Raw genomic sequence first — 8,407 nt, 5'->3', positions numbered from 1 at the left:
TGAGCAGTGACTGAACAGTACAGAATATAATATATATAATATAATAATATAGAGTTTTCAGCAAGAAAGAAAGTGGGTTTCGGACTGGCAAAAATAAAATTGTTGATTACCCTCAAAAAACACACGTTTAGTGTTGTATATACTAGAAAGAATTTTTTTCCTATAGTTGCTGGTGATATTTTCATGTTCTGAGGCACTTTTGATCAGTGAGTGAACAGTGCAGAAAACGTTTTCAGCCTGAGTGAAGCTGGTTTTCAGACCGACTTAAATAATAAATCAATTAATATAAATAATCTTGATAACTCTCTTAAATCACTTTAGACAGGTTGAATTAGTTCTGCAACCAGTAGAAATACCTTTTCTGCTGTAGTGGCAGGTGAAATTTTAATCTTCTGAGAAATCGCTGGGCAGTGAGTGAACAGTGTGTTCACTCACTGTCACAAATGCGTTGTCGGCCAAAGAAAAAGTGGGTTTCGGACAGTCAAAGATAAAAATGTTAATAACCCTCTAAAAACAGTTCAAAATGTAGGTTCAGTGTTGAATATACTCGAAAGAGTGAAATCAGTAACAGTTGCAGGAGACATTTTTATGTTCAGAGTCTATTCTGATAAGTGAGTGCACGGTGCAGAAAACGCGTTCTCAGCCCGAGTGATTGTGGTTTTCAGACCAACAACGATAAAAATGTTGATAACTCTCTGAAACCACTCTGAGTGGTTGAATTAGTTCTGCAGCTCCAAGAAAGACGCCTTCTGCTATAGAGTCAGGTGAAATTTTCATGTTCTTTGGCATCGATGAGAGTGAACAGAGCAGAAAAAGCCTTTTCAGGCCGAGAGAAGCTCGGTTTCTGACCAGGAAAAAAAAAAAAAAAAGTTGATAACCCCCTGAAATTTTGTTCAGAAATGTAGGATTCGTGTTAATTATACTAGATAGAGAGTTTTTCCTATAGTTGCAGGAGAAATTTTCATGATCTCAGGCATCCGTGAGCAGTGAGTGAACGGTGCGTAAAACGCGTTTTCGGCCAAAAAAAGGTGGTTTAAAGACCGACACAAATAAAAATGTTGATTGCTCTCTTCAATCACTTCAGACAGGTTGAATTAGTTCTGCACCCAGGAGAAATACCTTTTCTGCTAAAGTGGCAGGTCAAATTTTCATCTTCTGAGGAATCGCTCAGCAGTGAGTGAACAGTGCGTAAAATGCGTTTTCGGACCGGCAAAAATTAAATTTTTGATAACCCTCTAAAAACATGTCAGAAATGTAGGTTTACTGTTGAATATACCAGGAAGAATGTTTTTCCTATAGTTGCAGGTGATATTTTCATGTTCTGAGACTATTCTGAGCAGTGGGTGAACAGGGCAGAAAACGCGTTTTCAGCCCGAGAGAGGCTGAGCAGGAAAAAAAAAAACTTTATAACCCCCTGAAATACAGTTCAGAAATCTTGGTGTTGGTGGTGGTGTTAATTATACTAGAAAGAGTGTTTTTCCTTTAGTTGCAGGAAAAAAATTTCATTATCTCAAGCATACATGAGCAGTGAGTGAACAGTGCATAAAACGCATTGTCAGCCAAAGAAAAGGTGGTTTACAGATCGTCGAAAATAAGTGTTCATAACTCTGTTAAATCACTTTAGACAGGTTGAATTAGTTCTGCACCCAGTACAAAGACCCTTTCTGCTATAGTGGCAGGTGAAATTTGCATCTTCTGAGGAACACTCTATGTATGAGGGGCTGTTAATGCTACATCTTCACAACCCATTCATTCATTCAGGCTGAATAGACCACGGGCGAGGTGTTCCGGACTGCGCGAATCTGCCACCTGTGCACACACTCACACGAGGGTGTGCTGCAACCTGTTCATGCGAGGGGTTTGTTGGTCGCAGTGTTATCCAGTTTCATATACTGCTGGTGCCTTCGCATATAATTGGAAGTGGATTAGGTGCAATAAAATGCGCATTACCTTGACGGCCATCCGGCAAAGAAGACAGCGCTGCCAGTCAGGACGCCGGTTAAGGATGGCCATGGTTTTGTCCCATGGATTCCTGGTCAGTCCGCAAAGCCATGTGCTCAAGATGACTTCATGGGTGATTCAGAATTCCAGATGGGTTCTTGACATACGGCGACCCTGCAGTTTACCAGATCATGACTACATGCTTTGGTGGTCGGCAGAAGCTAAATGGCGTTGCTCCCGTAACTAGAAGGATGATGGCATCACTAGCTATGAATGACTGGCGCGTCAGGGCCCACGGCAATCCTTCTCCCCTGAGTGTGATGACACCTCAGTCCTGCCTGACGTTTCCGTGGTCCAGAGGAGGCGCTCCGCTCGTCTTCAGATCTCAAGATTCTTCGCTTCATGTGCCAGATGTGCCGGCTCCAGCTGTAATTTCACAATTGTAATTTCACAATTACAGAGTCACTGACTCACTCCTCTCTAATTTCACAATCATATTTTGCAGAGTGCCCTGGCACTTCCAGTGAAGTAGAAAGGCTGGTGTAATATTCCTTGTGACGAGTGGGGTTTGTCATAGGACATGGTGGACATGATTTGGGCCAAGTTTGGGCTCCCACTGGCGGACCTCTTTGCCAACAGTGTTTGTTGCCGGAGGGCCTCCTTCACACCTTCCCTCCACCTCGCCTCCTCCTTCAGTTGATGAGGAGGATTCAGAAGGTGAGAGTGATTCTATTGGCGGCAGATAACCCCAGCTCGATCTGGTACCCAGAGATGTCGCAGATGTGAGCCTGCAGCAGGTAGTAGAAATTATGAGGGGTCCACACCCGTTTAATGCTGAACGGGTGTGGACTGCTGTCTGTTGGGTAAACATCCACTGCTAGTCCAGTTAAAGCAGGGAGACAAGACAAAGACCCACCTCGCATCTGCCCCTATTGGGATCTTCAATTGGTATTAAGTCTGACTCTGAAGCTCTCTTGGAGCCACTTGATCAGACTCCTTTGGAGCTGGTGGCTTACAAAACAGCTCTTCTCCTGGCTCTGGCCTCCATCAGGAGGGTTTGGAGAACTATGTGCCTTCTCGATTAGTCCTGACTGTATTTCATGTATTCCTGTGAGGGCACTGAGAGCTTATCTAAATGCAGTCAAGGCCTTCAGGAAAACAGAGAAGCTGTGGGTGGCACTGGCAGGTGGTAAAATGGGGCAACATCCATAGCAGCCTTCAGAGGAGTTTCTTTGGCAGAAATCTGCCACGCTGCCTCCTGGGCTTCCGTCTCAACTTTTGCAGAATTCTATTTATCTGAAGTAGCTGCTTCTTCTTTGCCTCACTTTGTCCTGTCTTCAGGTGCTTCCAGCAGCTCTGGCCAATAAATGAGAGAATTGTTAGTGTAGTCCGGCCAGCGGGGTACACTTCTCAGGGCGTCGAGTCGGGAGCAGAAGAAACCACAGAAGTAGTGGGATACAAGCTTTGTTTTATTCCACATCAGCGTAACATAATTTCATCGCTTGACATCGCTCAGTATCAAATTGTTCAAAGTACAAACACATTAGGTAGGGGCTGGATCAAGGGCGTTCCTTGTACCAGATACACATTGTCACAAACATGCATGTCCACCTTTGGCCTCCTGGCTGAATCACAAAAACAAGAGCTTCTGGCAGCTCCAGAGAAAACATACATTCCTGTTTTCACTTCACGGGTACCATCTCTGGCGTATTTGGAATACAGAGTGGGTGGATATCTGTTCAACATTCCATTGGTACTGAAAAACAAGTTATCATTGTAACCCTAATGACACAGGTCAAATTATTCCACAACATATTTCCCTTTTGTGGGTCTCAGACCCACACACCGAATTTAGCAAATTATCCCATTTTATTTTATTGAAGATTATTTCGTACTGTAACAGAGCAGTGACAATATACTGGATATAAGTATGTAGAAAATGTTAACTAAATGATTCATATAGCTGTAGTTAGTTCAATATGTTTACTGCTGTCTGGTTAAATAAAAATCTCAACCGCGGGCATTGTTAGTATCCGTCGCAGGAAAATGTTAGTCAGTTCGTTTCCGGAAGCATCAAAAGTTTTCCCCAATTGTTTTTTGTTGTCACTTTTCGTCATAGGTGAAATTTTCTTTTTTTTTTTTTTTTTTAGTGAAACAATAATCAAGTAATTATACTGGCAAAGAAACATAGGATCATGATTTAAACACATTTGTCATGTAATCATAACAACACCTCATTCTTCAGTCACCTCTAGAGTATGATCAGAGTCCTCCAATTAATCAGGTGATGGCTACAGATGTGGTCTCTCAGTCACCACGAGAGCCAGTTGTTCAGCAGGCATCATGTTCAGCATCTGTGCGTTCCAAAGTCCCGTCGTGACCGCTAACTGCTTCTCAGTCATTCGCAGACACAGTTTCCTCATCATGGGTACGATGCAACATGCCAGAAGAAAAATGACGATGAGTATGATTGCAGTAGTCATCCCCACTTCTGCAAAAAATGCTCCACATTTTCTTCGGTGTCCATCTAACCAATCCCAGGCCCAACTTATAGCTCCTGCATGCTCTTTTATCTCATTTTTTGAATCTCTAAGTTTATCCATTGCAATGGCAAATGTTCCATCAGGCGCGGTGTTGTTGGAATGTAAGTGCAACACTGATCTGCAAACATGTGACACACACCAACCAATCTAACACCTGACGATTTCGTAACACCATTTTACCAGTTTCATGCAGTTGTTCTCCCAGTAGTTTAAATATTTCATAGGTATGGTTTGTGTAAATAGTAAATATAATTAATCGAATAATGTGGTTTTATTACAGAGAGGACTAGTGGTGGTCAAAACTGGACGGTCATCTTCGTTTCCTTTTTTTTGACTGTGGTGTGGTTCCAAGTTTGGCAGACAGTGTTTTACCTAGAGCTCCCTGACCTCTGACATGGATCCCACTTTTACTCCGCCTGTCCTGCACCAATACGCTTAACGTTTTGTGTTTCTGGGCATTTTTCACACAACGGGTGATCGCATCGTACTTAACTGAGTCCCTGTTATGCTCGAGTTTTTTAGCTGGAACTTAGGGTGTCACGGTCTGGACTTTGGTCGGCTGCTGCGGTCTCGCAAGCTGCGCGAGCTCGTCTCCTGGTGACAACCAAACCAGACAACTTATTATCACAGCAAGCCTTGTCATCAACATTTTGACTATCTAAATCATTGACTTCACTGCCTGTTTTATTACCTCTTTGGTTGTGATGGCCTTGGGCCTTTGTGCAATGGCTCAGATGGTACCAAGTGGCGCTGCCTTCGACTTGGACAGCTGTTGGTGTTGCTCGGACCACGGTGTATGGACCTTCACATCTCGGCTGGTGCCACTTCCTTCGGAAGACCTTGATATACTCCTGGTCGCCGGGAACCACCAAATGCCCGGCCTCACGATCGGCCTCAAGCTCCCGTTTTCTCTCCTGCAGATAGATAGTCTTATGGATAGAAGTTAGTTGCTTCGTATAACTTCTAAGTTCAGATTGTAGTTGCTCAAGTGGAGGCCCCTTGTAGGGTCCCCTCAAGTGTGGTGCCGGCATCGGCCATCCCGTCAACATCTTGTGTGGTGTCAAATGCGTGCTTTGATGAGTTTGCATGCGATAACTCATCAGTGCTAATGGTAACGCATCAACCCAGTTTAGCTTCGTGCTAGCACAGATCTTATTCAGTTTCGCTTTCAGGGTTCCATTTATCCCCTCAACCATTCCCTGACTCTGGGGGTGATAAACGGCACCCAATCGTTGTTTGATTCGAAGTTGCTGCAAGATGCCCTTCACAACCTTTTGTACAAATGCAGCACCGTTGTCTGAGCTTATTTCTGACGGAATGCCAACTCGAGGAATGATTTATCTGGTCAGGAATTTGATTACTGTTTCAGCAATCAAGTCTTTAGATGGTGCTGCTTCAACCCAGCAGCTTAACCGATCAATTACCACCAACATGTTGCGTCTCCCTTGAACCGTTTTTATCATGTCAACATTATCGATCACAAGATGTTTAAATGGACCTTCTGGGACTGGAATATGACCTATTGGTATCTTGATGTTTTTTCGTTGTTTTCTTCACAAATCTCACATTGATTCAGCACTTCATCTGTTGTTGTCTGCAAAAATGGGGACCAATATCCCTGCTGTCTGATTTTCTTCACCACTTCCCCCCTTGCGTGCAGTGCAGATCACTGTGCACCTCCGAAATCAAGATGGTCAAAAGTGCAGTTGGAGCTACGAGCTTGCCTTCATGTGATCGCCAGAGACCCTGATTGTCCACAGTAGCTCCTTTTTGTTTCCACAAAACCTTTTCATTTTCATCTGCATTTTCTTGGATCAAGATTATGTCTTCAGGTGTGACTGAGGGTTCTAATGTCACCATAGGTGACAAAATGGCTATTTTGCATCTTGACACTTCTTTTGCTGCCTCGTCAGAGAGAAGAAGAATACACCAAAATGTCAAACCTGAAAACTGAATTGTACATTTATCAGCTGGATGATGACAAAACCTACGGAGATGGCTGTGTTATCAGTCTAACGACTGTGGTGTGCTAATAGAGGTGAAGCCAGAAAATTTTCCAAGGGCTGAAGAAGAAGAAGAAGAACAACAACAACAACGTCAGAAGGCTGGAGCCGTGTCTAACAAACCTGATCGAATGGAGAGGAAGCCGTCCTTCGTGGCTATATGGCTGGCTAAAATCTCAGGATCAGGACGATGGTCCTTCATGGCCATCCATAAAGTATCGACAGGAGTCACGGGTGAACAAGAACAAGATTTCGTACTGGAGTATTTTAATTCTGATTGCGGTGTATTTCGTACTCTGTTAACCATACCAATGGATGCTTGGAGTAAGAAAATTCAGGAGTTTCTCCGAAAATCGACGGCCTCTTCTAGCATAGCCGCTGATGGAATGATGCCCTTGTGCCGAAAGAGGCACTGACCTTTTAGTCCTGCCCCCTTTGGACCGCCTACTCACTGATGGCTGCTATAAAGAGGATTTTTTCCAGAGCGACACCCTGCAGACGTACCTGTCGAAACAAGAGCAACTAAGACAACGATGAGGACCGAAGGGAAGAGAGGTATTGGCACTATCTTCCTCGGAGCTGCTACAGGCGGCACTGGGTACGGAATGAACAACTCCTCGACGAGCCCTCTATTTCCTGTGGTAGAACACGTAACTGGTGATGGTCATGAGTACGATGGTTCTAACAACAACACGACAGATGGAGCCTGTCCTTCAGCGACCATCAAAGACGACACAGACGACTTTGATGCAACTGAAATGGAAGATGTGGATGATGAGGAGGAACCTGTAGGGAGAGCACCAACCTCCTACCCCAAGAACGAAACTGTCGGCGTGCATCCGCCTGCTTCATCTTCAGCTTCTCAAGACCAAGAACCAGCAGCTAATGATGACACGGATGGATGGATAAGCGGTTTCTTCTTGAAAGCTTTAAAGACAGTTGTATTTCATCTACCAGGTAAAACCATGCGCAGGTATTGGAGGGAGATCTGCTACGGTTGCCAAGTAGACCATCCCAGCCAACTACAACACAGCTGCCTTGAAGAGATGGAGGATGATTTATACAGTCTTAACTTCCACCCGTTGATGAAGAGACTCTGTAACAAGAACTTTCTGTCTGCTATACAACACTACTTGACCCTGAATGACGTACAACCGGAGAAAATGAGAACCAAGGCTACGGCTGAGACAGTCTTGCTCGAAATGAGGTCTCCAAAATCAAGTGTCTGGAATGAATACATCAAACATGAGCATGAGGATCCTCTAATTGAACGTCTGGATTCAGCAAGTAGAATCTGGAATAGAACGCCGGTCCTGGTCGATGTCACAAACACGAGATTCCCTCGTATGTGATACTTTTTTTATTTTTTTTTACTCTTTTACTCTCTTTGTATAACATTACGTTTGAATCCTTACATAACCTGTGGAATAAAAAACATTAAGAAGTATATTTGGATCTCAGCTCATTCATTTCTCGTTTAACATGACGGTGAAACACATCATTAAAAGAGTTTATACAATCCTCTTCACCCCGGGACCTCTGGAGGTGTGAGTCGCCTTCGTCCAGGGGTGCAGGATGAGACTGGAAAACCAGTCAGTTCTAAATCTATTGAAGATTTTTCATCAAAACAGGATGCTTACACCGTGCGTAAACCAGCCGAGAAGCAGAGTATTTGTTCACAGGCCTCTTCAACAATTCCAGGCCGACCGATGGGACATGCAGGCATTGGCTAGATATAACGACGATCAAAATTACTTATTGACCGTTATAGATGTATTTTCAAAGAAGGCCTATTTACGCATTTTAAAAAGAAAAACTGCGATTGAGACAATGAAGGCGTTTGAATCAGTGCTGGATGAGAGCGGGACGCCTGCAAAGCTACAGACGGATGATGGGAAAGCATTTTTTAGCAAGAGTTTC

Source organism: Synchiropus splendidus, chromosome 7, assembly GCF_027744825.2.
Source record: "Synchiropus splendidus isolate RoL2022-P1 chromosome 7, RoL_Sspl_1.0, whole genome shotgun sequence".
In the NCBI taxonomy this organism is placed as follows: Eukaryota; Metazoa; Chordata; class Actinopteri; order Syngnathiformes; family Callionymidae; genus Synchiropus; species Synchiropus splendidus.
The sequence above is the reverse complement of the archived record's forward strand: the minus strand, read 5'-3'. Positions refer to the sequence as shown.